General features: G+C 45.8%; 1 protein-coding gene and 1 long non-coding RNA gene across 7 annotated transcripts in view; one reads left to right on the top strand and one right to left on the bottom strand.

Annotated features, from left to right (window-relative positions):
• LOC124954020 (3-phosphoinositide-dependent protein kinase 1) overlaps window positions 1-27,749 on the bottom strand; it is a 149,812-nt gene that overhangs the window by 21,956 nt on the left and 100,107 nt on the right. The window lies entirely within an intron of this gene.
• LOC124954117 lies at window positions 193-17,914 on the top strand. 2 transcript variants are annotated; one of them, XR_007102453.1, is made up of 3 exons: window positions 193-1,109; window positions 10,858-11,226; window positions 17,822-17,914. It is a non-coding gene; the product is annotated as an uncharacterized LOC124954117 (long non-coding RNA). The 2 variants fall into 2 exon arrangements; XR_007102454.1 differs by lacking the exon at window positions 17,822-17,914 and adding an exon at window positions 17,623-17,802.

The raw sequence follows: 27,749 nt of genomic DNA, 5'->3' as shown, positions 1-27,749 counted from the left end.
TTGTAGACTCTCCCTAAGAGTCTTCCGTAAAATATGAGAAGAAGGAAAAGGCGGCTTTTAAAAGGTCCCCTTTAAAATAATCCGCATTGGTTAGCGTTTGGTCAAAGGTAGCTTGGTCGAGCCCCCCCCCCCACCCCCACCCGGAAGGAACAACTTACGAGGGTAAGTGCTTAATTTCTTTAAAACGATCTTATGATAAATAGACCATATAATAAGTAGGGGCTAACCCGTCCCTAGTAGCGATCGACAAAGAGGAAAAAGGGTTAGCCCTTTGTCGTTGGTTATCGTCGTACAGGAGAGGAGTCTCCTGGGCCGATCGAGCCACTATTCCATAGGGCTCGATGAAAATCATCGGGGAAACGGTGACGCGTGTCGGCATGCGAAATGATTTCGGTGTTGACGAAAACGTCTCTACGCACGTACGCCCTATACGTACGTATACGTACGTATTCGTGCGCCTACGTGGGTTCAACGTCGCACTCGGTCGCCGAAGAGCGTGAGTGTACCGAGATCGGCCGCTATATTTACCTTAGGAAAAGTCGCCTTGCCAAGTCGAGTAAGGTGTCGCGAGTGTATAGTGATAGCTGCTGCACCGGCTGCCGGATAAATCCAGTTCGACGCTAGAACGAAGACGAAACGACGTAAACATAGTCGGGACAAGTACCGAAAAGCTATCCTCACATCCGTCCGATGACCGACATAACACGATATAAGGTATCCATCGATGGCCGATCCGTTGGTATAAATTTTCGCTTAAGCGGACGGACGCACACGTTCCTTGAAGAGTTAGGCGGCCTCGGAGTAACGCAACTCTTCTCTTTGAAGTTACTTACTTCCCGACGGCATATCCCACGGGGCGCATCACGGGTTTCTCTTCGTGTGAACGAGCCTTAACGTATTCGTTGGTCCGTCACAAGCAGTGGAGGGGAAAAAGAGTAAAGATAGCATCGCGGGTATATCTCTCGAGCTAGTCTCGCGGTGCTAAGAGAGTTAGGTCGGTTATTTCCGTCATCTCTTGAGGGGTTCACGACCTGGAGGCCGAAGGCTCCTGCATGACGTAACTCGTCGCGTCGCGTCGGCACGCACTGACCGACGCAAAACGCGCACAGGTGAGTTCTCGAATATATACGATATAAACAACGTCAACGGCAGTCGTTCATCGAGATCGATTAACAGCGAAGGAACGCGATAATTCATTTAGAAATCAATTAACTCGCGAAAGTTGGAAAGGCACGGCCCGATACATTTTGTGCGTACAAGTTCAACAGGTATCCGACCGAGTAAATTTCAGCCGGATGGATCTGTAGTACCCTTCCAGGCCGTTGCCAATGTTTGCTCGTCGCTTGACAAAAGGTCAGAATACTGAAAAAAAACAAAAAAAAAAAAAAAAAAAAAAAAAAAAAAAAAAAAAAAAAAAAAAACAAAAAAAGAAAAAGTGTAAGGCCGAACGCAGCAATGAAACTTTTAACGTAGACTCGATCGCGGAGAAGAAATAATAAAGTTTACGAGATTTGTTTTCGCAGATTCGAAGATTCGACTAAGATTTGAATATAAGAGAGAAATTCCGAAAGTAAGGTAGATAACGATACTCGAGAAGCTTCGAATTTCTCCGTCGATAAATTTCCAAGGATCGTCGAACGTACATCCCACCTTTTGGTGGAATTCCAAGCTACGTACGCGGGCGGCCGACGCAAGTGGCTGACAGTTCGTTGAATTAAAATCACCAGGAATTGTCGGCGAGCGTTTCAAACGTGAGACAGAAAGATCCAATTCGCCGTCGAGTATTGGTTCTTTGCGCGTGGAAGTTAGAAGAAGGCCGAAGGAAACGTGACAAGGGTCCTTTATACGCGCGTGCTCCGCGCTATCTAATAAAGCGATAATATATGCTTGGAGATTCGACGATCAAATTTCCTCTAGATCTTTTCTCTTTGGATCTTTCCAAGATTTCTCAGAAAGGTACAACTACCGCGATATCTATGGTCAATTAACGAGGAAAGATTTAAAGTCAAGATTTTCAGTCGTGCGTTTCGTATATAATGTTAACCGATCGAATTGGAGGAACCTCTCGTTGTTACCGATTCGTCTATCTTTATCGTCGATGAAAAAGGTCTGCTTAAAGAGCAATCCTTCGTCGCATTCCCCCAGAGCCGCTCTCGTATTTTCCTCTCGTCACGTCATCTGGCCGTACGTACGTACGTACGTCAGGAGCGTGCAACAAGGTCCATATGGGAACCGGTATAGAACCGGTGACAGTCGGGAGAGCCACATCCGGTAGGAACATTTCTGTTGCACGATCGTTCCAGATAAATAACGTACACGTTCGTGCGGGCACGAAGTGGTTTCTCTTACGTAGACAAATCAACCTCGTTACGTTGCTCTTATTGAAATCTTAGCCGCAGACACCGAGGGTGAGTCGCCTCCGTCCTACATGATTTCCAACATTTCTTCCTTCCCTCTCCCCTTCAATCCTCGCCAATTTCTCGCTCGCCCTTGTTTCTTTTTTCTTTTTCCAATCTCAGGATCCGGCCGTAATACGTTAAACCCAAGAGAGCTGGCGACTATCGACGACGCAAGTCCTTCTTTTTCCTTGACTCGTCGCGCGGCCGAGTCGCGCCACCTAGTCAATCTCTCTCCCTCAACCCCGAGTCCGTCGTAGGCGTGCCTACCGGAACTTTGTCGCGGCACGCAAGTTACTTCCTAATATAAACGAGCGATAATTCTCATTTCTTCTCGCGTGATCGAAAAAAATTACCTTTCCTTGGACCAACGTTTTGCCGCTCCTCTAAAGGCTTTGACTAAGAGCGTCAAAGAGACGCTCTCCTCTTACGTTTGGAACCCTTTGAAAGGCCGATTGCTTTCTTTAATTCGCCTTTGACGACGACGACGACGACGACGACGACGACGACGAAGACGTCGGCGGCCCACGCGACGTCGCAACGACGCAGGGCAAATAATTAGCGAGTGCAGACTCCGCATTGCTCCCGCCGCTCGTACGGAATACCTCGCGGGCCTTTCTCGGCATTCTCGGACAGTTATTCGAGGCCAACGATCGAGCACGGCAAAAAGGGTGGGGGAAAGGGAAAAGTCCCGTCGCGAATCCGTTCTCGCTTCGTCTGGAAGAAAATGATTCGTACGAAATCGCACTTGAATGAAAAGAGAAGAAAATATATTTCGAGGCGTATTAATAAGTTGAACCTTTTACGATATCCTCTTACCTTAATAATTTACCAAATATGTAGATGTTTACGAGAAAAAAGAAGAAAGATCTTTGGAAAAACTATACGATTATGGATAAATATTAGTTGGGAAAATGAGTTGCCATAATACGTCCTATTTTTTATTCGTACGTCGAAGTATCCTTCTTTTGGTTGCAATACCGATAAACCGACGACGTGCGTCACGGCGATGCGCTGACGCAACACGTATGCATTTGCACCGAAAGAACGGAGGAAACAATGAAAAATATTTCGTACGTGTATGTGCGTCAGCGGCGATACCTGCGTTACGAAAGCAAGGCGATTGTCAGTAACGACAGCCGTCGACGCGCGTCCTCCCCGACGATGATAATACGAGCTCGTTAAACGCCTAACGGAGCGCGCGTTCCTTTCGACGGTCTGCACGTTCCGCGTCATTTTTCAAACTTATTGTTAGACTACGCCAACAGGACGTTGGTTCGTTCATTCATTCTCGAACGACTACCTACCTGACTGCTGCTGGTGCTGCAGCCTACGCGCATTAACGGCACCTCCGGCCGCGGCCGTTTACGCGAATGCCAACTGCGTACGTTCGCGCTCGAGTACGAGTTTCCTCGTACCTAGAAATAGTTTTACAATACGCTGCTTTCCATTGACGAGGCGACCATATCGCTACGTTCCGAGTTGCTTTTTTCTTCTCTCTCTCTCTCTCTCTCCCTCTCGAAGCTCGAAGCTCGTTAAATTGGATTAGGTAAACGCGTCGCACATGTCATGGAAATTCTTCCGAAAGACGTTACGCGCGTACGTAGGAAAGCGACCGTCCGCCATGCTCCGCGAGCGTTATTAAAATATTCGACGCGACCACTCGACTCCTTCCTTCGACTCCGATATACGCCCTCGCGATCGCAAATTACGGACTTTCCTTCGATCGTAGGTAAGCTTTATTTTAGCCAAGGAAGTAAACCTATCGTTTAGAAAGGAATAAAAAAAAAAAGTCTATACGATATCCTATTGAGAAACGAGTTGCATTAAGAAATGCGTCTTACTTATTTCGATAAAAAATAAGTCGGCCATCCATCGAGCATTCGTTCTATTTTGCAACGGCCTCGACACATCCTTCGTTCGAAAACGTTAGTCGAGCGATCGTGCTAGCGAGGACGCGCATACTCGCGCGTCGTACGTAAGCACGTAAATATCTACTACGTATGCGCGCGTACCTACAGTCGGCTTCGTTTGCTCAGTGGTAATTAATACGCTCGGCCCTGCCTTCGTTGCACACTTTGACGCACTTGGGCGAATACGCGTGCACCTGTCGGTCGTTCGCTCGCTAATTGCCATGAATAAAAGGGGATCGCACCTTCTGGACAATGCTCCTACTCCTTGCTATCTCGCGTCTTTCGAGTTTCTACGGTTTATCGAAATGACCAACGAGTAAACAACAATAATATCGGTTGTTTTGTCTTTTTTCTTTCAAACGACGAACGAACGACCATGTAAGATAATCCACGACAACGTCGTAATAACTAACTACGTCGTGCCTTTTTCGCCGACATTTCCCTTATGCAACGAGCAAACGGCGCTTGCCAATGCTCTCGCGTAAAAGCAAATTCGAAAAAGGTCAGATATTCTTCTACGTAATAGGAAGTTGCGCGTGGATTAGAAAACGCTTAAACACAAATCGTGTCTCATCAAGCAGAAATACTTGCAATTTTATACGAGCTATAGAAAGAATCTCGGTGATCTCTTTCAGTGGCGCACGCGCACCGATGTGTCGCTGAGACAGCGATATTCCTTCGGAAGGATCCTCGCCATTCCTCTCGTTACACTACCGATATTATTTTTCTTACCTTTTCGCTTACACGCTCCCTTTCCTCCTGCGTATCTTGCCGAAGAGTCGCAATACGATCGTTCCTTCTCTCGCTCTCTCTCTCTCTCTCTCTCCCTCTCTATCTATCTATCTATCTATTTCCTTTTTCTCCATCCGTTAGACCGGGAATAATGTATGAAAGCAAGATGCATTTGCTTACGGACGATTCTAATCGCCAGAGATTTCACTCGTTAATAGTCCCCGAGGGTTGCGTCGACAGAGAAAAGAGACAAGACAGTAGGAAATGCACAGCGATAAGAAAAAGAATTTTTTTCACGGTTGACTCGAACGGCACGTTATACTTAAGTTGTTCTTACCGTGCGCGTTTAAATGAACGCAACTGCGGTAATTAGTCTTATCTATTGAGCGATGCCGATCGTGTTTTCTATTTTCTCAAAGTATACCCCCCACTCCTCAAATGAGGACACGCTCATTTCTTCGACCTAAGCACGTTAGAAAGAAAGAGAGACATTGGAATGGTTTCACCTTTCCAGTGACGTTCATTTATGTATGTACTTTGAATTCCCGTCGTTTTTGCTGATCATCGAAAGATATTCGATATCGTGGGCGTGCGAGTGTACACGACGAACGTCGCCATCGTCGATATACGAGCACGTATATACGTCACTCGATGATCCCCATCTAAATTTTTTCCTCCATCTCCGCGTGGAAATTGTCGTCACGGCGTTGATCACGAAATAGCAACAGGAAATTTCAAAACTCTTTCTCTCTCTCTCTCTCTCTCTCTCTCTCTCTCTCCCTCTCTCCCTCTCTCCCTCTCTCTCTCTCTCTCCAGAGAGAAAAATATTTATTTCGCCGTTAATCACTCCGCGCACGACATTTTTAAGATTTATATGTCGTAGAAGAAGACGATCGGCTCGAGGAAGAGATCGAGGAAAGCACTTACGTGCGGTCGGCCGTCTCGTGTTAATCGCTTTTTACACCGATGGACCATAGAGCAAACGTTTACATAATTTAAAGGTCGCGTAATAAGGCTAAAGAGATCTATTTTGAGGCGCGAACCTTCCTCTTCGTTTCTGGGAAAAGGAATAAACGGGAAAGGAAAAAGAGAGAGAGAGAGAGAGAGAGAGAGAGAAGAAAAATAAGAAAAACGGCGGTAAGTTCACGTCACACGATATTTATGGCACGATATATCGGAGTGTAAAAAATAAATTTATCGTACGAGTCCGAGGCAGGCATTTTCGCGATCGGCAGAATTTTTTCTCTGTTAATTACACATCTGTTTGTTTATCACAATTTCAAGACGTTTGAGAGTCGCTTCAAAGGAATAAGAAATATATTGACAAATTCATTGAAATCGTAAGATCGGAAATGAAAACAAATTTCCCTTAAAGCGATCTAACGAAGATCTTCAACGTTGTGATTCTAACGAATGATCGCGTTAGTTAATTCGCGAATAAATAATAAATGAAGGGGTATATCGAAATGAGACGTTACTTATGACATAACGCAGGAATTGCGCACAAACTTTTTGCTATGTTTACTTACGTAGTTAAAAAAAGAAGGCGACCTTAGGAGGAAGGTCGCTCTCGATCGTTTTCTAAGCTGGAAAATCGTGTCGCGTCGACGAAACTTACGGTAGAAATATTATTATTCCAAGGAAGCGTTTCCCAAGGTGGCGTGATCTCGAAGGAAGGCTCGCGTTTAGATCGTAAACCAAACGGCTTAGCCACGGTCGTATTATCTTTCGGCAAGGTATTCGCGATTTCGTCATAGATGATGCGCGAGAATAGCCGCGCTTCTTGCTCCGAGGAGAATATAGCGGAGTTCTAACGGAGCGCTTGCTATTCCAAGAATGCGGCGCATAGCTAGGAGCGGCAACGCGACCGCGGGATGCTCTTCGAGGATGCTCTTCGATTCGACTATCCTCGATATTCGATGATTCGCGTGGAACGCGATCCTTCGTATATGACCGACGCGCGTCGCGTTCTCTTCGTTTATCCATTACGTAGCCGTATGTTTATGTTTACGTTTCCAATTTGTTTTCGACGAACTCCAAACAGGCCGAACACTTCACAGGCCAATAAATTTGACGAAAATCGAAACTCGTTCGAACCGCGTTAACCCAAATATCATACCCGAGACGTAAACGATTAATGCAACGCCAAGTCCGTTAAGAGATTCGCCAAGATGGAATCTATCTTCCAGCCGTATCTCGAATCAATGAACGACGCCGATTGAATATGTATTATGAATATTATTAGAATTCATAAAGTCAAGCCATACTTCTTTCTCGAGAATTCCATTAGCATGCTTTATCGTTATAGATAGCAATAAAGTTGTCGAGGCTCGTCGCATTGATGGCCGTTTATAGTTACTATGAAATTGTAGCGAACGATACCTCGAAAGGAACGTTGCGTAACGACCGTGCAACCTTTTCGACGTAGCACGTGAGACGCGCGTGATGTCGGAAAATGTAAGAATTTCCGTAACGATGAATTCGATACGATCGACGAATTTCGAGGACGAGTTTCTTCTCTCGGTTAATCAAGGACGAACGATCGTAACATTTTGAAATATCATTATCGCCAAGTAATAGGAGCCCGTAATTATACCACCATTTTCACCCTGGATCGCGATAAAACCCAAGCTAAAGTGTCCCCCGATCGGAGAATTCTTTAGATCTAGAGGACTATAGAGATCGGTTATACCGATCTGTAATGCGAATAATAAAGTTGTTACCTCGGTCTTCGGATAAGCCAATTATCCTTATACGAGTGGAGCCGTAGAAATCGTCGGACGAAGATTACGTAAAGCGTAATCTCACCTTTAAAATTAATATTCCCGTTTCATATTTATTTTTTATCGTCTCATCCATCGATATCGATCGTATCTCGAGTTCCACCGTCCTTTGTAATTCCACTCTCTTCATTTTGACTAACGGATCAAGGCGCGAAAAAATAAAATTATCAACGATTTCTTCCTGATCGAACAGTTTCGCAATATTCTCACTCGTCTCGGACTAATTCCAACGAATATTTCACCTACGCTCAAATTGCGTAGGAGGAGGGAGGAAAACAACAAAATAGAAAAGAAAAGAAACGAGTTAAAAGGAATGGCTTTTCTACGAAAGGACCGATCGCTTGTTTCGTCTCTTTGGCCTCGCTGATCGTTGCATTGTCGTTTGCATTATCTCCGCAACGTGCACAGCGAGTGGATATACGTATATACTAGTGGATATACGGATATACTAGATATACACACGTGCCCATATATATATATATATATATATATATATATATATACATATATACATGTATGTATGTGTGTGGGCACGTATGTACGTATGTTAATATATATATATAGTAGATATGTAGGCATACGTATGTATATGCCCATGTTTCTTGAAAGTCGTAGAAGCGAATAAAAATGCATCCAAGCGCTACAATCACACCTTTCACACCGGCTCACCTTGTACGTCCGGAACGTGGTATAATGGAATAATATTAATACATTCGCCGTTGTTTTTCCCTCCCGCTTAGCTTAGTGTCTCGATAATAGCGCCAAAATTTCTATTTTTCTTAATGTAAAAAAAATATCACTCGGATAATGTTATAACGTTAAGACCACTTGGACGTTCCTGGGCTAATAGAAGGAAAGAATCACGGAAAACGGAGCTTTCCGCGTTTTCATCCTTAAACGGTCGATGCTTGGAGCTCGCCGAGATAAGAGAAGCGGTCGTCGGAACCGAGCGGAGAAGGAACGAAGAGGCGCTCGAGTTGAAACCATACGACCAATCGAGTTGGTTCGTGGAAGGGGAGTGGAAAAAGACGAGGAGAGTGGCGAGCGTTCGCTCGTCGCGGCCTTAGAAGGTCGCTAGCTCGGGCTAACCTTCTTTAGCATCTTGCATCGCCTTCTCTCCTTCTCTTCCTCTTGCAGCGTTCTTCCATCTCTCTGTTCGCGCGCGAGCACTCGATCTACGGCACCTATGGCATTCGCTTCAAAGTCTTTGCGCTCGCGCGCCAAAGAGACAGAGATAGAATAGATCGAGGGGGACGAGAGCAAGGGGAATGCGCTCGCTTTCTTGCTTTCTCGCGAGAGCGAGAGGATGCACCTGCGCGTCGAGCCGACAAGGTGCAGCAGCAGCAGCAGCAGCAGCAGCAGCAGCAGCCAGAGAATTCCAGAGTTCTCTTTAGAGTAACTCTCTACGAGTCGTTGCCTTTTCTCTCTCTCTCTCTCTCTCTCTCTCTCTCTCTCTCTCTCTCCTACCGTTTACGTCACGCAAATCTTTCGATTGCCAAACGCCATCTCTTCGTTTCGCGAAAATGTCCTCGGGGAAAAAGATTTTAGTATCGTCAAAGGATCGATCGCAATAGAATTATAATTTTGTAGCCTCTTTGAAATTCGTATCGATACGATTAAAAAAGTACCAGCGGAACTTTGCTATCCTGTTCCTCCTTCTCCTCGCAGCAGGCATGATTCGCGATCGAGCGTGCCGACGGACCACTTTAGTAGACGATTCCTCCCGAACGAGATACACACATCCGATCTAGTTTCATAGATCGTGCGAACCACCTCCTATCGAGTTTCGCACAAATTGCAGCACGTAGGCTAGCTTTATGCTCCATTACACGGAGTGACCCGTGTGCTTTTTACGCTTCTCTATTATCGAGATCGTTCAGGTTTGTCATGGATTTTGCGCCTTCTCTGACAAAGTTTTCCCTTTCAAAGGATAGTTGGGAGATATTCACCGATCGAGTTTTCGATCTCGTGAAAGCTATTGACTCTGTCTTTCTCCCTTTCTCTCTACAAAGTTCTCTTTATTTTTGACTATACATTCTCTCGTATTATTCTTCGAGAGCCAGAGTCGAGAAAGTCGCCTATCGCTCGCAGAAGGAGTCATTGGAATCCTTTCGAATAAGAGAAACTCTTTGTTCGATCCTTGATATTTAAGCATCGCACTTCCAGAACTCGAAGGATCGAGTTCGTCCTGTGATCTTTATCCTTGGAAAGCCGCGATAGAATCCACGTTCCTACGGTGAAAGGTTTGCACAAAAGTAAGATATTTTCCATTCTCAAGACATTACTGATAGAAAAGGAAGAGGAAGAAAATGGGAAAAATATTCTAAATAGGAGGTACATTAAATTCGTTCGTCGACGATTCATTTAATAGAAACTTTTCCTATACGACAGAGAGAGAGAGAAAGGCGGGAGTGCATGGACACTTTTCTCGTTACTCCTGTTGACTTCTCGGAAGGCAAAGATGCACGCGAGAGAAAGATAGGGAAGCGAACCTGGGTATACTGTGCTCTCGTGAGCTTGTGTACGTAAGCGTTCGCTCGGTATGGGGTGCGGAACGCGTCGAGGGGAAGAGAGAGAAAGAGAGAGAGAGAGAGAGAGAGAGAGAGAGAGAGAGAGAGTATACCGAGCAAAGGAAGGCAAGACAGGCCTTATACGAGCGTGGTGGCCGCCTCCTTCCTCTTGCCCTGCTCCACCGCTAATGTTTGATAGTTGTGTGTGGGCTGGCTCTGGCCGCCACAGCGTGAGAGAGGAATGCAAGGATGCATAGCTGACTCGTGTTGCCGTTCTTTGGTGTAACGCGACGTCGTCCACTTCGAACAATCGCCGGTGTTACTCCTCGAGGGGTCTTCCAGACTTCTCAAGGCTTCGAGATAAACTCATGAATCATCCTGCCTGTTAATCTCCGGATGTTTGTTCTCCGTTCATTGATCCCTTAAGCCTTATTCGCCGATCGTACAAACTCGCCTTCGACGAATCCGACCAACCGATTACTAGTCGCGTATTAAACTCTACGTTTTCTTTCTTACTTTCCAGAAAAAATTCGAGACCGAGTTTGACATCGGAGTCTTCGCTGTCTACAGAGAGAGAGAGAGAGAGAGAGACTACATTTTCGACGAGAGGACGAAACTCGTCGGAATAATGGACCGAGAGGTCGTTAGAAAAATGGAGTAACCCTGACGCCTACCAGGAAAAGGAGAAAAGAAAAAGTGTTTGGATTTAATAGAACGTTTTATCTTTGCCACCCTATCTATGTTCGCTTTGCCAATCGGATCGGATGAGATATTCAGCACCACCGATGCCAAAGCTTTTTTATTTCATACACGTTATTGTAACCGACAAGGAAATCTACGATCTAAGAGCGAGAGCGGAAGAGAGGAAGTGAGAGAGAAAGTTTCCTTCGAGGTAAGAATTATAGCAGCGGTATCTCATTCTCCCGTTCTCCGGTGTTCACTCTTCGGTCCACCTCCTTGACTCCTCGGTACTGCCAAGTTGGCTTATCGGTGAGCACCTTTTTATACTCGAACGAAACGGCACCTTTGTACGTTCGTTCAACGCTCGTATTTCTTTTTCGTCCGACTGATTTCTCTCATCCCTTCTGGCCGCATTTATGTAATTTCCTGTCTCGTTGCCAATTCTATTATTGCCAAATATGTAATGCCTTTACTGTACGCTATCGTATACAGCTTTATCGATTTATTTGTACAACTTCTTACCAAAGAAAAACTGCGAGAACACGGCGAAACGAGGTCCCCGCTAAACGATAATCGTCCAACTATTGACGTCCAAGGACTCGTTAGTTGCGAACCAAGCGACGAATTATAAGTGGCCATGAGAGTGCAAAGGCAAACTCGTGGGATAATTGATCCCTCGAATCGGTCCGACCGTAGCTTAACCGAGTAAACCTCTTCCCAAAAGCTTCGAGCGAATTCGATTAAAGAAACCCGGACGCGGCTGGCATCGAGGCACCTAATCGCGCACGAAATCATTTTTAAAACGGAACGATCTTTTATTAGTCTCCGTGGACGTTACGTCGTGGCGGCATATCAAACCGATTAAATGAAAATTAAAGAAAAAACGAACGAACGCGAAGCAATTTTTTTTTTTCCTTTTTCTTTTCCATGACGCACGACACGGATTGCTGCTAATAAAGATTGATATTCGTACACGTTATATAATCGAGCAAGGAATATGTTTTCAAAGTCATAAGGCGATTCGCCTACATTCGTAATGCGATATTACCGTTTTCTCGGTATATCAGAGTTTCGTTGCGTCGTTTGCACGCGCGTGCATCCACGCGAAATACTACGTAGAGTTTTTTTTTTTTCTTTTTTTTTTTTTTTTCCTTCCAGCTTATCGCGTCCGCCAACGTCAGCATAGCGGCACGATTCGCACGTGGAGATAGTCACCGCGCTCGTACTACGATTCGCAATGCTGGTAACAATACTCGCATCGAGATAAGTCGCGTCAAGGAAGGAGAGGGAGAAAAAAGTGAGAGAACGCGCGCGCGCACCATCGCGAGGCGACACGTGTCGAGGAAACGATAAGCGAGTAGCGGCTTCGCGAAGCCTCGTTTCAAACTATCTGTCCGTTTCTCTTTCTCTTTCTCTCTTTCGATGCAGTCGATCGAAAGGGTGGGTGGGTGGTGGTGGTGGGGGGGGGGGAGGTGGGGGGAAGGAAAAAAGGAAAAGAAAAAAAGCAAAGAAAAATCTCCACTTAGCAACATCGTATAGACGAATTCTCGATTGGCAAAGAACGTTGAACTGGTTATCGTGATGAGCGAAATCTCGGCGCAAAGAGGAGCGAGCGTTGGCGCCTTGATGGCTCAACTACGTGCTACATGCTTCGAGAGATTTGTTTCGAAATTCGCGCGCGTTAACTTTGTAAACGTCGTTCTCTGTCGGTCTTGCCTAGAGAGAAAAGGTTCGCACGATACCGGATGGTATCCATCATTCAATCGGTTTCTATTTTTCTTCGGACGAACGTACGTAATAAAATCCCGAACGACATATATAGCTAGATAGAGTTATATTTATTCGATCTTTTATAGAATAGCAATGTTACGGACGATTTGTATGAGCGATAATTTCGATCGATCGTCTTTTTTTTTCTTTTCTTGTCAAGAATACGATTTTTATTAAAAAGAAGAAGAAGAAGAAAAAAGTGAAAAGTCAGAAGGTCTTAGCGATTTCTCTTTGTCTCGAATCAATCGGGATCTAAGAATGCGATCGCAATGGAATATGTCCGAAATTTGTCTCTCTTCTCGGTAAATCCAAGAGGAGGCCGTAGAAAAGTTGAGTTGCTCGATACTATATTCGATTCCAAAGTAGTACAAGGAGGTGGAGAGAGTCTCGAAAGAAAGATAGGCCGCGTCTGGATGTAGCAGGCAGGGAAGCAGAGAAATCAATGGGCAAGGATCGGCAGGCTCTAGGTGAAAGATGCTGCGTAGCGTCGAGAGAAGAAACGAGAAGGAGCCGGAGTGGGAAGCGGGGGGTGGGGAGGGGGAGGCGCGGTGGAGGCGGCGGAGGATGCTCGGAGCTGGCAAGACTCGAGAGCTAACGGAGGACATCGAACTGAAATGGCCTCTGGGAGCGCATTCCAGTATTCCACTCTCGCTACCTTAGTCGAAACCCCTCTCTCTCCTCCTCCTACCAGCTTCCTGCACCCTCTCGTTTCCCCCACCCCCCAAACGCTACCTTTTTCTCTCCTCGTTCCTCCATCCGCACTCTCTCTCTCTCCCCCCCCCCCGCCCGCCCGTCCATCCAACTCTGTTCGATTTCTCTCCCTCCCCTTTGTGCGATCTCTCATCCCTCTCGCCGTGTAGGGGCAGGAATCCTCTCGTTTCGGTATTACACTCCTTTTATTTCGCTCTTGGAATTCTTCTTGGTTTTCGCTCGTTGCCGGACTTTTCTCCTCGCTCGTCGATACTACCAATGAGTCTAGTTTTCGACGATGCTCTCGGGCAGACAGGAAGAGAGAAGCTCTTTCGATGGTCCGTTTTTAAAATCAGACGATGAACTCTTGTCTTGTCCGACAAGGCGCCCTCCTTTACAAGAATGGACTACTTTTTAGGATTTTTCTCTTTCTCCTTCTCGTCCGTTCCATCTTCGCTCTCGCGTAAATCACGATGAATGCGATTAATCTTCGCCAAGAGCATCCCTCTTACCCTCTCTCTCTCTCTCTCTCTCTCTCTCCTTCTCTCTCTTACAATCGTGATTTATTATCTCACGATTATTGGTCCGTTTCGAGAGCGCGTCGTCTCCAGGAATTAGCTCTCTCTTTTTGCGCGCGCGCGCGCTCTCCCTCTCTCTCTCTCTCCTCTCTCTCTCACTCTCTTAACTGCGAAACAAATCGCTTGTTTTTTATCTCGACGCGCGCAACACAGCCGAGCTTTCGTACGGATCGGAATGTGTAAGATGTTCTTCACGAGCGCTCCTCTACGAGTCCGTATCGATGCACTCGGATCGCTTCGCGAACCAGATGCTCCTCCTCGGTCCTCTCCCTCCTCCACACGGCTCCTCTCTCTCTCTCTCTCTCGCTCACTCTCTTCGTCTTTTATCGTGCGCTTCTCGAGCATAGCAGTTAGCGGTTTGCGATACGGTATTGTAACCTAGGATCGCGGAGACGATCCGACGGGTTACCCCGACGATTAATTGAAACGACGACTCTGAAATAGGTACAAACTTCCTTTTACGTCCTTAACGCTATCCTTTAGCTTCCGAGATTTCTTATTTTCGATAGGATCTCGTTCTCACGAGTAACATCCAAACTAGTTGTCGTCTTTCGTTGCCTCGCGCCACCAGCAAATCCTCGGCACGTTGAATAATAATATCCGTAGAGAGTGAAGAACTTTGAACAATGCTCTCTTCGTGGTGAAATTAAAGCCAACGGCCCTGAATGCTCGATTCTTTCTCTCCCTTTCTCCTTTTAACTCTCCATGGGAAAGTGTCGACTTTGGCATGGCAGGCAGTAAACGAGAGACCTAGAAATTTATGAATATTCGTTCGGCCAAAGATAAATTCCCGTTCGGTTAGATCATTTTCGACGATATATGCTACTTTATTTGATATCGGAGGTAAATTCAGCCGATAGTAATCGAAACGAAACTTTAACGTCTCGTACTCGCGTCTTATTAAGATACCGCTTAAGAAGTCGCGGCATTTGGTACGACGCTCGAACGAGCTCGCAAGGCTGTGAGGAAGGGAGAGAGAGAGAGAGAGAGAGAGAGATGGCGAGTACAAAGCGTTTCCAGGAATTCCACCGTTAGTTCAGCCATTACCATTCGCTACATGTCCGGAGCAACTCCGTGAACACATTTTAAAGTGTTTATGGTACTTTTCGAGGAAATGCCTAGTCCCCACCCTCTCGCTTACTCCTCCTCCGCCGCGAGGACGGCCAGAATTACTTACAACGTCGTTTTCTTATGCCGCTCGCTTTACCAAGTGTCGCGGAAAATTGTTGCCTTCGCGAGCTACTTCCTTCTTTTCAGAAAAATACTCGCGCGGTCTTTTCTCTAAAGCAAAACCGTGAAATGATAAAAGCACAATCTTTATTCGTAACAATTTAGAAATGAAATCGGCGAGTAATTCAATCGATCTGTGAAATTCGCCGACGGAAGTGTTAAGATTATTTTTTTCAATAGTGTTTTTCCGCCATGTAGACTACCGCAAAGACTATTCGTACGGTTATTCGATCGAAATCAATTTTCTTTTCTTTTGAAATATTTCACTATCGGAGAACGATTTTCGAACGGTAACTTTAAGGATCCTGTTAAAACTCAAAGTAATCCGAAAAGTTAGAAATGCGACGACGCTTCCGGAAACTCGTATGGTAATTTTTATGGACGGAAGCTACTTTAACTTTTATCTTTTATAATAGTATCCTTCGTCGGGAGTATTTGGTAAGATATACAATATTTTTGTGCGCGCGCGTGCTCGACCGGTTGTAATCCGGCCTTCGAAGAATTTACGACGATATATCCGTGGTGCTTATCGTTTTTAGATAGGATCGCAATAGCTTAGAGTAAAGCGAGGACACGATGGCCGTTCTTCGTAATACACGTTCGTACCACTTTTATCGAAGCGCACGAAGGAGCTCTCCGATAATCCAAGGACGTGAGACAAGCGTGCCTTCTCTTTCCCTTTGCTCCGTGATACGCCTTCTTTCGATTCCTGAGCTTTCGACGCTAGTCGATTGTTTCCTCTCCCGCTTTAATCCGGTCCGATATCGTGCTCTATAAGCATATTCATTCCCTTCGGAAAGCTTTCTCTCTCTCTCTCTCTCTCTCTCTCTCCCTCCCTCTCTCTCTCCCTCTCCCCTCCCCCCCCTTCCCATACACCCACCCACCCATTAAATGTCCTCCTTTCGTGTCGGATTTTTTTCGCCGCGCAACACCTTCCTATTGTATCAAATAAATGCGATTCGACGAGAAAGGATACGATATAATATTTGATGCACATTCCTCGGCGGCGATATCGCGAAAGCAAACGAGAGGAGGCGCTGGAAAGATTCGCGGTGCGGCGCGGAGCAAAGGCGAGTGAAGGAGTAAGGGGAGGGGCGGGACGGTGCGGGCGGGGAGGGGGGGGGGGGCGAAAGGGTAGAGACTGCGAGAGACGCGCAATAAGGCCCCGCGTTTTATGGCAGACGGATCCGTGGCTAACGGATGTGCCGTTACGGGGCCGCATTCCACGGAGCCACGCATGCGCGACGCGACACATTCCATTGTCTTTTACATTCTTCCCGGCCATTTCTCTCCTCCTCGGTATTCTTAGCACGCTCGTCTCGCTAGCCGCCCCTAAAACCAGAGATGCGTAGGGCATCTCGAGGACCCTTCAACCTTCTTGCAAAATATCCCTAATACGTAATAAAACAACTTGAAAGAAAGTTTATCCGGAAAAATATTCCCGTCGGAAATTTTCGTTCGTTGTTCAATCATCGTGGATACGCCTCCGTATCTTCTTTCTCTTTATCCAGAAAAGTAGCACGGGAATTTTTTACCTTACTTTGCGTGCTCCCGCCTATCTAACAATATGGTTTAGCTTCGATCGTAACGCGATCGACTCGATAGAAACAGGATATGCTAATAATTGGTATCCGAGCACTCGTATCCGCGTTAATGAGCCACCGACCGACGCGAATAACCGGAAGTGCTTCGGATTCCTGCCAACGCGCGTAATGTCTCACGAACGCGAAGACGTTATTAAAGAAAGAAAGGATGAAAGAAAAAAAGTTTCTCCGTACCAAGCGCCTCGGAGAAATAAAAATTTGCTAAGTCGCCCTGTTATCTCGGAGATCTCTTAAGCACTTTTTGGAAGCGACGTAAGATTTTAAAGCTTTCTGCTCTTTGCGACAACATTCATGACTTTCGTGCTCGTGAATCATCGTAGCCGAGAGTTTACCGCTCGTAATGTCTCGCGTACGCGCGCGCGCGCGCTCATTAAAAACGTTCATTTTTTAACGAACGGCTCGCGATCATCGCGAAAACCGGAAACGAGCGATACACTCGATAACGACCACGAAGGCTCGGTTAACCTTAACGAACATGAACGAGCTAGGCGAATACTCGTCGAATGCCTCCGTTACAAGGAGGACGTGTACCAACAACAAGGTATCAACGCAACATACACATGTCAGATTCGACATCGAATTTCGTCAGCTCGAATTTTTTCCTTTCAATACTTACTATTGTCGCATATATACCTATGATTTGCTTCGTTGAGAAATAGATCTTTGAAAAATATTTATGAAGGCGTAACAGTGGAAGCAACGGATAAGAGATTCTCATTGGGTCTTGTATTTCAGAAGCGCGGGAACGCACGGACGAGTCAGACGAGTTTTGACATCCCTTTTATGGCGATCGGAGTGGCATCGTACGAATTCTCCCTCGAACTCGTCGTCGTCGTCGTCGTCGTCGTCGTCGTCGCCGACGTCGACCTAAACTTTATTAGGCAGTAGGTAAAGCCCTCTTGATCGTTCTGAGTCAGCCACGCGTTTGTTCCAGGTCCGGGGCGCGGTGGCCGGTGACTCACGTTGGAATCCTGGAGTGGCACAATGGCCTTTATCGACTATACGCGACGGCCGTATGCATGGCGTTTCGAGCGACGCTATAAAGCTAATTAAATTAAAAAAATTAAATTACAAATTACAAACTTACGTCTCCTATCGTTTCACCATCTTGAATTATTTAATAGAGCCCAAATATAAATATTTTTGAGCGCGCCAATATGTTACAAGGTGATACGTCTACTCTCTCGACAATATTACTGCAAAAGTTCTTAGCGAGAAGTGTGCCAAGCCAGGACGGTTCCAAAGGCATCGGCTTTGCGGCCGTCGTCGCGCTCCTTTCTAGAGAAACGATTGGCCCGAATTCGAAACGGCCTTGCGCAGCTCGCGGTAAGAGTTCTGCGAGTCTCCTCGGATTCCACGTTAACTTACGAGTTGACTGAAAATTTCACGAGTCGAGGAGAGCGAGAGCGGGAGAGAGAGAGAGAGAGAGAGAGAGAGAGAGAGAGAGCCTCTCGTTCGAAATAAAAACTCTCAATTATTCTGTCTCGTTAAAGTCGTTCTCTTATCCTTAATCGGCCAGGAAAGTCACAGGGTCGATCGCGGTCGGTGTCTCGTCGACTCTCTTAAAGGGAACACGCGCCAAAGTATTTCTCGCGCGTATACGCGCGAGATATTTATCTTTGCTCGGGAGAAAGTATATCACAGACAGAGAGTACCGCTTCGGCGTTAGCGAATAGATTCTTGCGGTTTCATAACTTGGTGACCGAAATTCCGCGGTATTGCACCACTAATAATGGCTATGACATCATTGCTTCGTAATTGGCCCCATAAATTAGAAAAACTCCATTTTCTTTGGTCTACGACGGAGGAGATAAGACCGTTTTTGCCTTTGTTGTTGTCGCGCAACGCTTTTCGTTTCGACCATCGAATTATCCTCGTATCGAAAATAAGCACGATCGTTCTCGCGATTCAGCTTCCTGTTCGTTACCGCCAATGGCCGCCGAGGAGAAAAAGTGATGGACAGGCACCGTTAGATTTTCGAAAATAACCAAGTCTCCTTCGAGCGCGTGCGGCGAGAGAGAGAGAGAGAGAGAGAGAGAGAGAGAGAGAGAGAGAGACAGATACCAATCTCGTTGGATCGAACTGTATCATTAGACGCCTGTGTAATAGACTTTCTATTCTCCTCCGAGAATTTCCTACGAAGGCTCGATCCAATTATTGACTGTGGGAAAAAAATGCACGTGCCACGACGACTCTTCCCCGAAACGAACCAATTTTTCTACGTTGAATTATAGTATAGTTTCAATTTCATGCGAAATTTGCACTTTGAGCCAGAACTCCAAGTATGATATTTCGTAATCGCGAAGAGAACGCGCGCATGGCTAAGAGAGTCTTCTCGCGGACAATGGCGCGCAATAAATTTAACGACGGACGTAGAAACGCACGTGCGTGAAACGAGCGTGTCCTTTTGAAAGTCGAACCGCGACGGAATTCACTTTCGCCCCGAGCGGTGCTTCGCTCTTACTCCGCGGCTCGGTCGCCGCCGCGATGTAAACGAATTAAACAAAATCAAATATATACTCACACACACACACGTATATATATATATATATATATATATATATTTGCCTTCCTTTCATCTTACTCATTTACCCATTTCTATCGAAAATGGGATTTACATCGACGTTGTCAAATAAATGCGCGATAACGTCGTCGTGCGTTAACGTAGCATTCGACGACGAATGTCGTAGGAGCGCGCGAGGCTAATCGCGATCGATATCCGATGACCTCGTTCGCAGACTAAACGCGAGAGGCGAATACGATCGGTTGAACTTTGATAAACGCGCGATTAAATGTCCGTTACAGTGGCTCGGTCGTAAAATACGTAAGGGTGGAGGCCTCGAGCGATTACAATTCAAATTGTCTGGAATGAATTCGATAATTTGATCTCTGAAAAGAAAAGTCGGTCGAGCGATCGAAAAGCTGGATTTAACCATATACATTTCCTAAAAATTGTCTACGTAAAACGTGCGCTCGTTCGCTTCTTACACGTTTACGGAGACTTTCTAAATTTGTCGAGCAGCAAGCACGTCGCGACTCTTCTCGAGTGCTCGTAGACGATGCTTCTTTTATTCGAGCAGCCGGAAGTAGCCAATTTTCTCTCTTAGAAGCGACCGCTCCGAAACCAACATTCGCTTCATTGATTCGCACGCGGAAACTGTCCCATGGAAGTCGACGATAGGCGATTACGAATTTAAAATGGAAGCGCACTTTGAGTCTATCTCAGCGAGTATCGATAATCGAATGGAGTTCGTAAAGATCGTTGTCGTTCGATATATAACGTTGCGTTAGGAAAAATTCTACGCGGCTATTAATCGGTTTTCCTTTTTCTTCCTTTTTATTTCTCCCCTCGGGAAGCGTATTGGCGAAATAGCGAGGATATGAGGGAGGAATCGATGTTCCGAAAGGTATTTCGATGTATCGAAATCCAATGCGTAGCTTCTTTCCTGCCTCGTAATTGCGGCTGCTATATTTACCAAGGAGGGAGAGAGTGTGGGACGATTTTTCGTGCTGTAATTAAAAGTACGTCGATAGAGGGACTTCCTCTCGAGCGATTCTCGATAAAGGTTATATCGAAAAAGAGGTGTTTAATACGTCGTGAAAGTCCGATAGACCTCGTAACAAATTTATATAATGCTCGTATTCGACGATTATGAAGATCGAAATTAATGCGAATGTTTTGCTTACTTTTTTAACGTTGAAGAATTACGTCGTACTAATTCTTAATCGTACTAATTCCTCGTTAGAACAAAGTATCCTTCGATATCGAGTGATTCGTCGTTAAGTAAAACTACTTAAAGTCATAAGGTTATAGTGCTTCAATTAGGAAATTTTAGCGATGCTCGCAGGCGCGAACTCCCGAGTATCTTAGAGGAGCGCTGAGGGAGGGAGGGAGGGAGGGAGGGAGGGAGAGATCGAGCGAGCCAGCGAGCGAGCAAATGGCTCATTATTACCTGCCTGTGATAACGATAAAATTCAATATACCGAACCCTTTGACTTTCGTTCGATGGGACGAGAGTGCTGCCGCGTCTAAAACGCGCACTTAACCATACTTCATACCTCTCCGAGCGTTCTTGATTTTCGGATAAATTTCGATCAATTTTCATTCTTGCAACGAGCAAATGAGCCGTAAGAAAGAAAGAAAATTGTAAACGCGTAAGTGCATTTCTACGTGAATACATGTAAACCGCTTGTAAGCAGTAACGATTGTAACGGCTGACGACGTTTCGAATGCTTCGATGCACTTCCTGGCGTTTCTTATCGCTTCCCTGCTATCGAACCTTCGTGGAAGCGTAAAAACGTTGATCCCACGACTTCGTTGTATCGCCGTTTCCATGAATGAAACGCGCGCTTCGCACGCTCGAAAGCATGTTTTTATCAATCGCCGTGGAAAAGCACTCCGCTCGGTGCTTGGCTCTACCACGATGATGACGACGAGTGTTTTCTCTCTCTCTCTCTCTCTCTCTCTCTCTCGAGTCGCCCTCGAACGATAACGAAGCGTTATCGCGTCACGCCTCGAGTGCCAGATGCTTGCCTTTTACGATTTTCGATCGACGTTCTTTTTCTTTCGATCGAGCGGAAGTCCATCCTGAAAGAAGATTCGTCGAATCATTCCGGAAACAACGTTCGTTCGATAAATACGCGAAGCTGTTATCGGCTTATCTTCGCGCATAGGAGCTAACTCTTTAGCAAAGAGTTTGAGAGCTTGTTTCTGGCCCATCGTGGTCGTCTCTTTAATCGCATCGACGGCTGCTCGTGGCTTGCGTGATTACGTATCTTGGATCTTTCGTAAGCGAAATGTCAGAGCATCGTTTATGCGACTGGAATGGATTTTGCAAAAACTCCGAAATTAGATAGCCAATTTGAAATTCTACGATATGCCGCCAGGAGATTTCGACGAGTTTATAAATTATTGATCGATAGTCATGGAAACTTAACGACGGTATCTCGATATTTTTCTTTTTGCGAAAGAAACGTCAAAGATAAAAAAAGATTATAACGAAACTGAAGGAATAATCTATGACATACGTCTCATCGTTATATTCCAAGGAAGTACGTACGGACGCAAATAGCTGAAAATTCAAGGAAGCGCGCGCCTGTAAAAGGTGTAAACTCGTTTCGAATGTTACGCACGTTCCGTGCTCCGGCCAATCGCCGTTGCCGAACAACAGATAATCTTCCGGGAAGAACGCGTCGCAATAGGGGATTTACCGAAGCAGCCCAGTTATTTACGTTCGCAAACTCGTCGACTAAATTCTACCTGTAACTTTGTATAGCGCACGAATTTCACACTTTGACTTTAAAGTATCAATATTTCAGGCCCGACGATCTCTAAAGACAATTTTCACAGAGCACGGCAGTTTCAAGCGCATGCCTGTCGCAAATAAAATCATTCGTATGAATCCTCCGAGCGACAAGAAATCATCGCCGTTCTCGCGGTTTTACCGCGAATTGAGCGTCATTAACTGGCGCCGCGTCGCCATCCTATAACGTTTAACAATAAGTTTTTCTCGGATTTTTGTAAGAACGCGAGGACGACTCTTGAAAATACATACTCTTCGCTCTTCCATCGTGAATCAACCGTGCGCAACGATACGATACGAATTAATTGCGAGTGGACGGTAGGACTATGTTTCATGTTGCAGATCTACGCAAGTAGATCTCTCTCTCTCTCTCTCTCTCTCTCTCTCTCTCTCTCTCTCCCTTGCACCATAGTAATTAGCAACTACGAAGGTAGGCAATTATTTCAACTCTTGTTAAAAATGTAAGTAAAATGCCGAGGGCGGTAAAAGAGAGAAGGAGGTTCGAGACATTGGCTTCAAGGTCAGAGATACGATTCCCTCTTGTCTCGCTTAACGCCTTTAAACCTTGACCCTTCGAATTATCCACTCCCATTCGAATAATCCGCAGGCGTACAAAAAGATTATTATTTCTAACCGACGATCGTTCGATAACGTCGATAATCGCGATGACAGCAAACTGAACTTTTCTTAATTTAGAAACAACATCGCGAGAGAGCTATTTACATATCCGAGCGATAGATAAATCGTGAACTTACATTCGCGCGATATCTTGCGCAACCGTCAGCAGATTTTCCATCGCGCGAGCAACGTTACGTCTGGATCGTGTCCTCCGGAAGCGATTTAAATGTTATCGCTATGTCATCGCATAACTTACCATGAAAACAGAAATAATCAATCGAGTCGGTACTCCCACTAAACAACAACAACAACAACAACCGTAATAATAATAATAATAGTAATAATAATAATAATAATAATAATAATGAGAAGAAGAAGAAGAAGAAAGGAAATACTTTAGAGGCAACCAAAAAACCACTTTGGTACAATCGACGAAAGTCGAAATGGCGCATCGAATAATCGAATAAACGATCGATTCGACACTGCGCAAATCGCAGGCGTGTTAATTAGTCATCGCGCGCGAGAGGCAAGCGGGAATCTCCGCGAGTAAACGCTTTCGTCATCTTTGTTGGACTTTTGTCCGTTGGTCGTGCGTTCTTCTCATACCAAGAACTATGACTCGCGTTGCAAAGATCGCTCCTCGTCGACGGCTTTGTTGCTGCTGTTTGTTATTATTGTTGTTGTTGTTGTTGTTGTTGTTGTTGTTGTTTTCATTCTCTCGCTCTCCCCCACCCCGGTGTTCATCGATAACGGCGTACAAGCCGTGCGATCGTGATTTCTCCTCCTCGCCGTTTCCGCTCTTCGACGCGCGGCGTGATTGTCATGTCCCCCCTCTCCTCTCGTCGTCTCCCCCCCCCTCTCTCTCTCTCTCCGACTGCACGGAGCGGGTTACTCCGTCTTCTTCCTCTCTATCGCAACTCGGAGCAACACAGAGACTTGCGATTGCTGATAGACAGATGGTATTTACCACTCGGGCTCGCGGTAAATATTTTTTCGGCAAATATCTTTTTTCCTTCTCCGCCCATCCCGGGAGAAAGGAGGAAAAGGAAGAATTCTTTGTAATCTCAACGATCCATTATTATTTTTCGTTCGAGTAAACAAGCTTGAAAAATATTCTTTTCTCCGAATTTTCGATAGACGAATAAACATGGCGGATCGTGAAAATATTCCGAAAGAAACAACGTTATCTTTCTTTTTCTCCTCTCCGTGAAGAAGAAATACGAAGAAAAATAGAATAGATTTTCCATTGGTACCCGCGCAATTATCGTACAATGATACAATTTCAAAGCGTGTCCGGTGCTCTCGTTAAACGATAACACGCCTTTTATCTAATACACTTTTTCTCATTCACGATAGATGCAACGACCGCGACTTTTTTCAAGCGCTTGGATTCAAGCACGGCTATCTTCCGGACTCGTTGAACGAGCGGATACTTATTATTTTCCATTTATTTGTCCTGTCGCACGATTTTCCTTTTGTCCACAAAAAGGAGAGAAGAAAGAAAAACATGTTTCAAAGAAGGATCTCGGTATAAAATATAACGTACGTAGTTGGGAACAACTTAGACGATTAGTGGCCTTCTATAGGAGGAACGTGAATCACAGCTACGCGCGTTGCTCTCGTCGCCGTTGTTTACAATTTTTAAAGAAGGCTCGTGTGCGTGCCGCACACCTGTGAACGATTAGAAATATATTATAGTTGTTTACGATACCGGACCTAAACGGTGGATAGAGATGCATTTAAGCGCATATTAATAGAAAGTCGCCAGACGTATTTCTACCTAGTATCGCAATGAAATACGAACGAAAAGACGTGCGTTACTCGCGCGTCTATAAATAAAGTCGTCTTTTACGACACAGCGCGTGACTCGCTCAATTCGGCTCGACCGCCGGGAGCGATTTTTCGTTACGCGGAAGAATATCATCGATGGCTCGCCTAATTAACAACGATAAGCTCTTTGGACGGCCACTAGCTTAGCTTAGTCGTGCGCGATTGCGCGAGGCAACCTTGACGACGAGACCGACGGCCGTTCGATTCGAATCATCGCCGCGGCATTGAACTTCCTTTCGCTAACGAGTTCTGAATTTATAAATAACTTTTGTCAATTGCCTACCGAGAAAAACATGAGCAAGCTGACGGCACTTTCGATATCGCATTATCGTACAAAATGAAATCGTTAAGATTTCGTCGAAGGTCTAAAACGACGATCGTTTATTTAAACGACGCTGCTGTTTTACGTTCGAGAAGTAATAGACGCTTCTTCCTCTCTTATCGCGCTTGTCTCGCTCGGCTGCACACAGAGAGAGAGAGAGAGAGAGAGAGAGAGAGAGAGAGAAAGAGAAACATCGATGCGCATAAAACCTATTTTTCGGACATTTTTGATCGGCGCTGGAACGAGCATTTTCCGCATAGACACCGCAGAGCGTATGTGCTAATTTCTCTTTGCCTCCATCTCCCCTCCCTTTTTTTTTTGACACGTCTATTCGCGATTCCAAGAGCTGGGAGGAGAGAGAGAAAGAGAGAGCTCGGACCGGACGCGACTCGTTCCGGTCTCTCGTCTCGAGTGGGTCGAAGCGCAGTCGCACTCACCGGCTCTCTTTGCCACTCTCCGAGTTGAGTTTAGGGACAGTGGGTCAAGTAGGTCGTTCCCGCGATACTCAGACGGAACACAGAGATTACGTAACACCCTCGGAGGGAGAAAGTCGCCCTCTCTCTCTCTCTCTCTCTCTCTCTCTCTCTCTCTCTCTCTCTGCGGCCTCGCTTCAGCGCTGTTAGCCCGCCTCTCCCTACCTTTACCCCACCTTTAATCCCCCCACTTGCCCCCCACTCCGACCTCGAGAATAGCTCGCGGACTGTTTACAAACAAATCCTCCCACCTTTCCGTTCGGCCCTGCTACCGTTCTTCCCTCTGCCCCTCGATCGAAGCTACGAGGACGAACCTGTTAGAAAGCCGCCACCACCGCCACCACCGCTGCCGCCGTCGTCGTCGCCGTCGTTTTGCACGCTTAGACTGCATTGCGCAAAATTGCAGGCCGCGAGCACTAAGAAAGATGCCCCTCTGCCTGCGGAAATCGCATTCGTAGCTCGTCTCCGACTACATTCGGGAGTCGTATCGCTCGCGATTGGTCGATTGCTACCTTCTAGGTCTAGCTAGCTATTTTCTTTCCTGTTTTCTACCAGCGTCCCTGTTCCGCTTTTACAAGCGCTTTGACGTCACTTATGCATTTACGTTTCCACCTGGAATCGAAACTCCAAGAAAGATACATGTGTCTATATATATATATATATATAAACAGTTAGACACACACACACACACACACACACACATATATATATACACATATATATATATGTATATATATATATATATATATATATATATATAGAGAGAGAGAGAGAGAGAGAAGGTACGCCGCTTACTTCGCTTTTTGTTCTCGCGTTCCAGATTCCGAGGAATCCGGTGCACTCTGATAACTGTAGTTAATTGTTGTTTAGACCGTTCTACCTTCGAAGCGAGGAATGTCGTCTTCCGGCTCATCTTTGCTCTCAAGTATATCGCGCTCGAGTGCGGGGCGATCGCGTAGCTACGATCCGTTCGAAGATCTCGTGATACCTCGTGCGACCTATTTAGATTCGCGGAGTGGACCGAGCTCGCTAGTAATAGCTCCGAGTCTCACGATCGATCGCTTTCTATTTCATCGAGAAACTGCGTCGCTGTCGGCTCAGCTAGTATCGCCGCTCGGCTTCTTTCCTCACGACGATTTTCTCTGACGCAAGAAACTCTAGATTCTCGCTCGAGCTTCGTTAGTTTTCGTTATTTACTAGAAACTGATTGTAAAGAAAGCAAATATCAAAGACTTTGAGTTCGTCTCGCAAATTATCGAAATATCCGTCTCATTTCGATTTTCGTCTTTTGTATCTTTCAAAAAAGTCGATGATTTCATTGTGAAGAGAGAAGGAGCAACGACGATGACGGCGACAGCAACGGCGACGACTACGAGAGTTTCATACAAAACATAGCCTGCATATAGAAACGCAGACACAGTGGCCTAGACAACTAGGTCGCGGCGCAGTTCTCCCTACGCGAGTTCGCGTGCGCGAGAGAAGAGTGTGCGCGTCGCGTGTGCCGTGCTAGACGGAAAGTACTCGGCCGTCGAGCGGAGGCTAGAGATATAGAGAGAGAGAGAGAGAGAGAGGAACGCGAGTGTGCGGACACGGAGGAGACGCGAACGCACACATGGAAAACTAACACGTACTACGGTGTACATAGGGTATTACATAAACTAACTACTGCCTACCACTGCGCCATACTTTATATAGGTGTTTGCGCAGAGCGAGGGGTTGGAGTCGTTCGAGTGTCGACGTCTTTTTTCCCTGCTATCCCTCTCTTCTTTTTTAGGTCAACCTCTCTCGCGATTTCAGTTGAAGCGTGCGGTGCCATCGATCGTCGGTGCACTCGACGAGGAAATACGTCGACTGATCGATTACAGGGATGCTCTGATGTGGAATTTGAAAAGAAAACGAAATAAGACGAAGCGTCGCGGGATATAATGCTTGTCCTTCGTTGCGTGACGGAGAAGGACGAAAGCCAGAAAAGGCTCTAGAGATCTTTTACGTCTTCCTTTCTACACCTCCATCGTATCTCGACTTTCGATCCTATGAGAAAGGACTCGCTTAAGAATTTCTTTCTTAAGCGGATCCGTCCTCGTCGTTGTCGTCATCGTTAAAAGAAACGAGAGCCTTAATCGTTTCAAATATGACTATTTCTTATCGATAAACGATCAAATTTCTTAGCAAAATACATCAAACGTCGATCGTTTGTTCGCGTTCTCGAACGGTATCAAGCCGTCACGTCGATCCGTTCGCGTGCATTCCATGTAAACGGCTTATGCGCCGCACTCTTATACGTGTATGGTAGATGAAGCACCCATAGGTACGTAC

This window comes from Vespa velutina, chromosome 1 (assembly GCF_912470025.1).
Source record: "Vespa velutina chromosome 1, iVesVel2.1, whole genome shotgun sequence".
Taxonomy (NCBI): Eukaryota; Metazoa; Arthropoda; class Insecta; order Hymenoptera; family Vespidae; genus Vespa; species Vespa velutina.
Note: the sequence above shows the minus strand (reverse complement) of the source record. Positions and strands in the feature narration are given on the sequence as shown.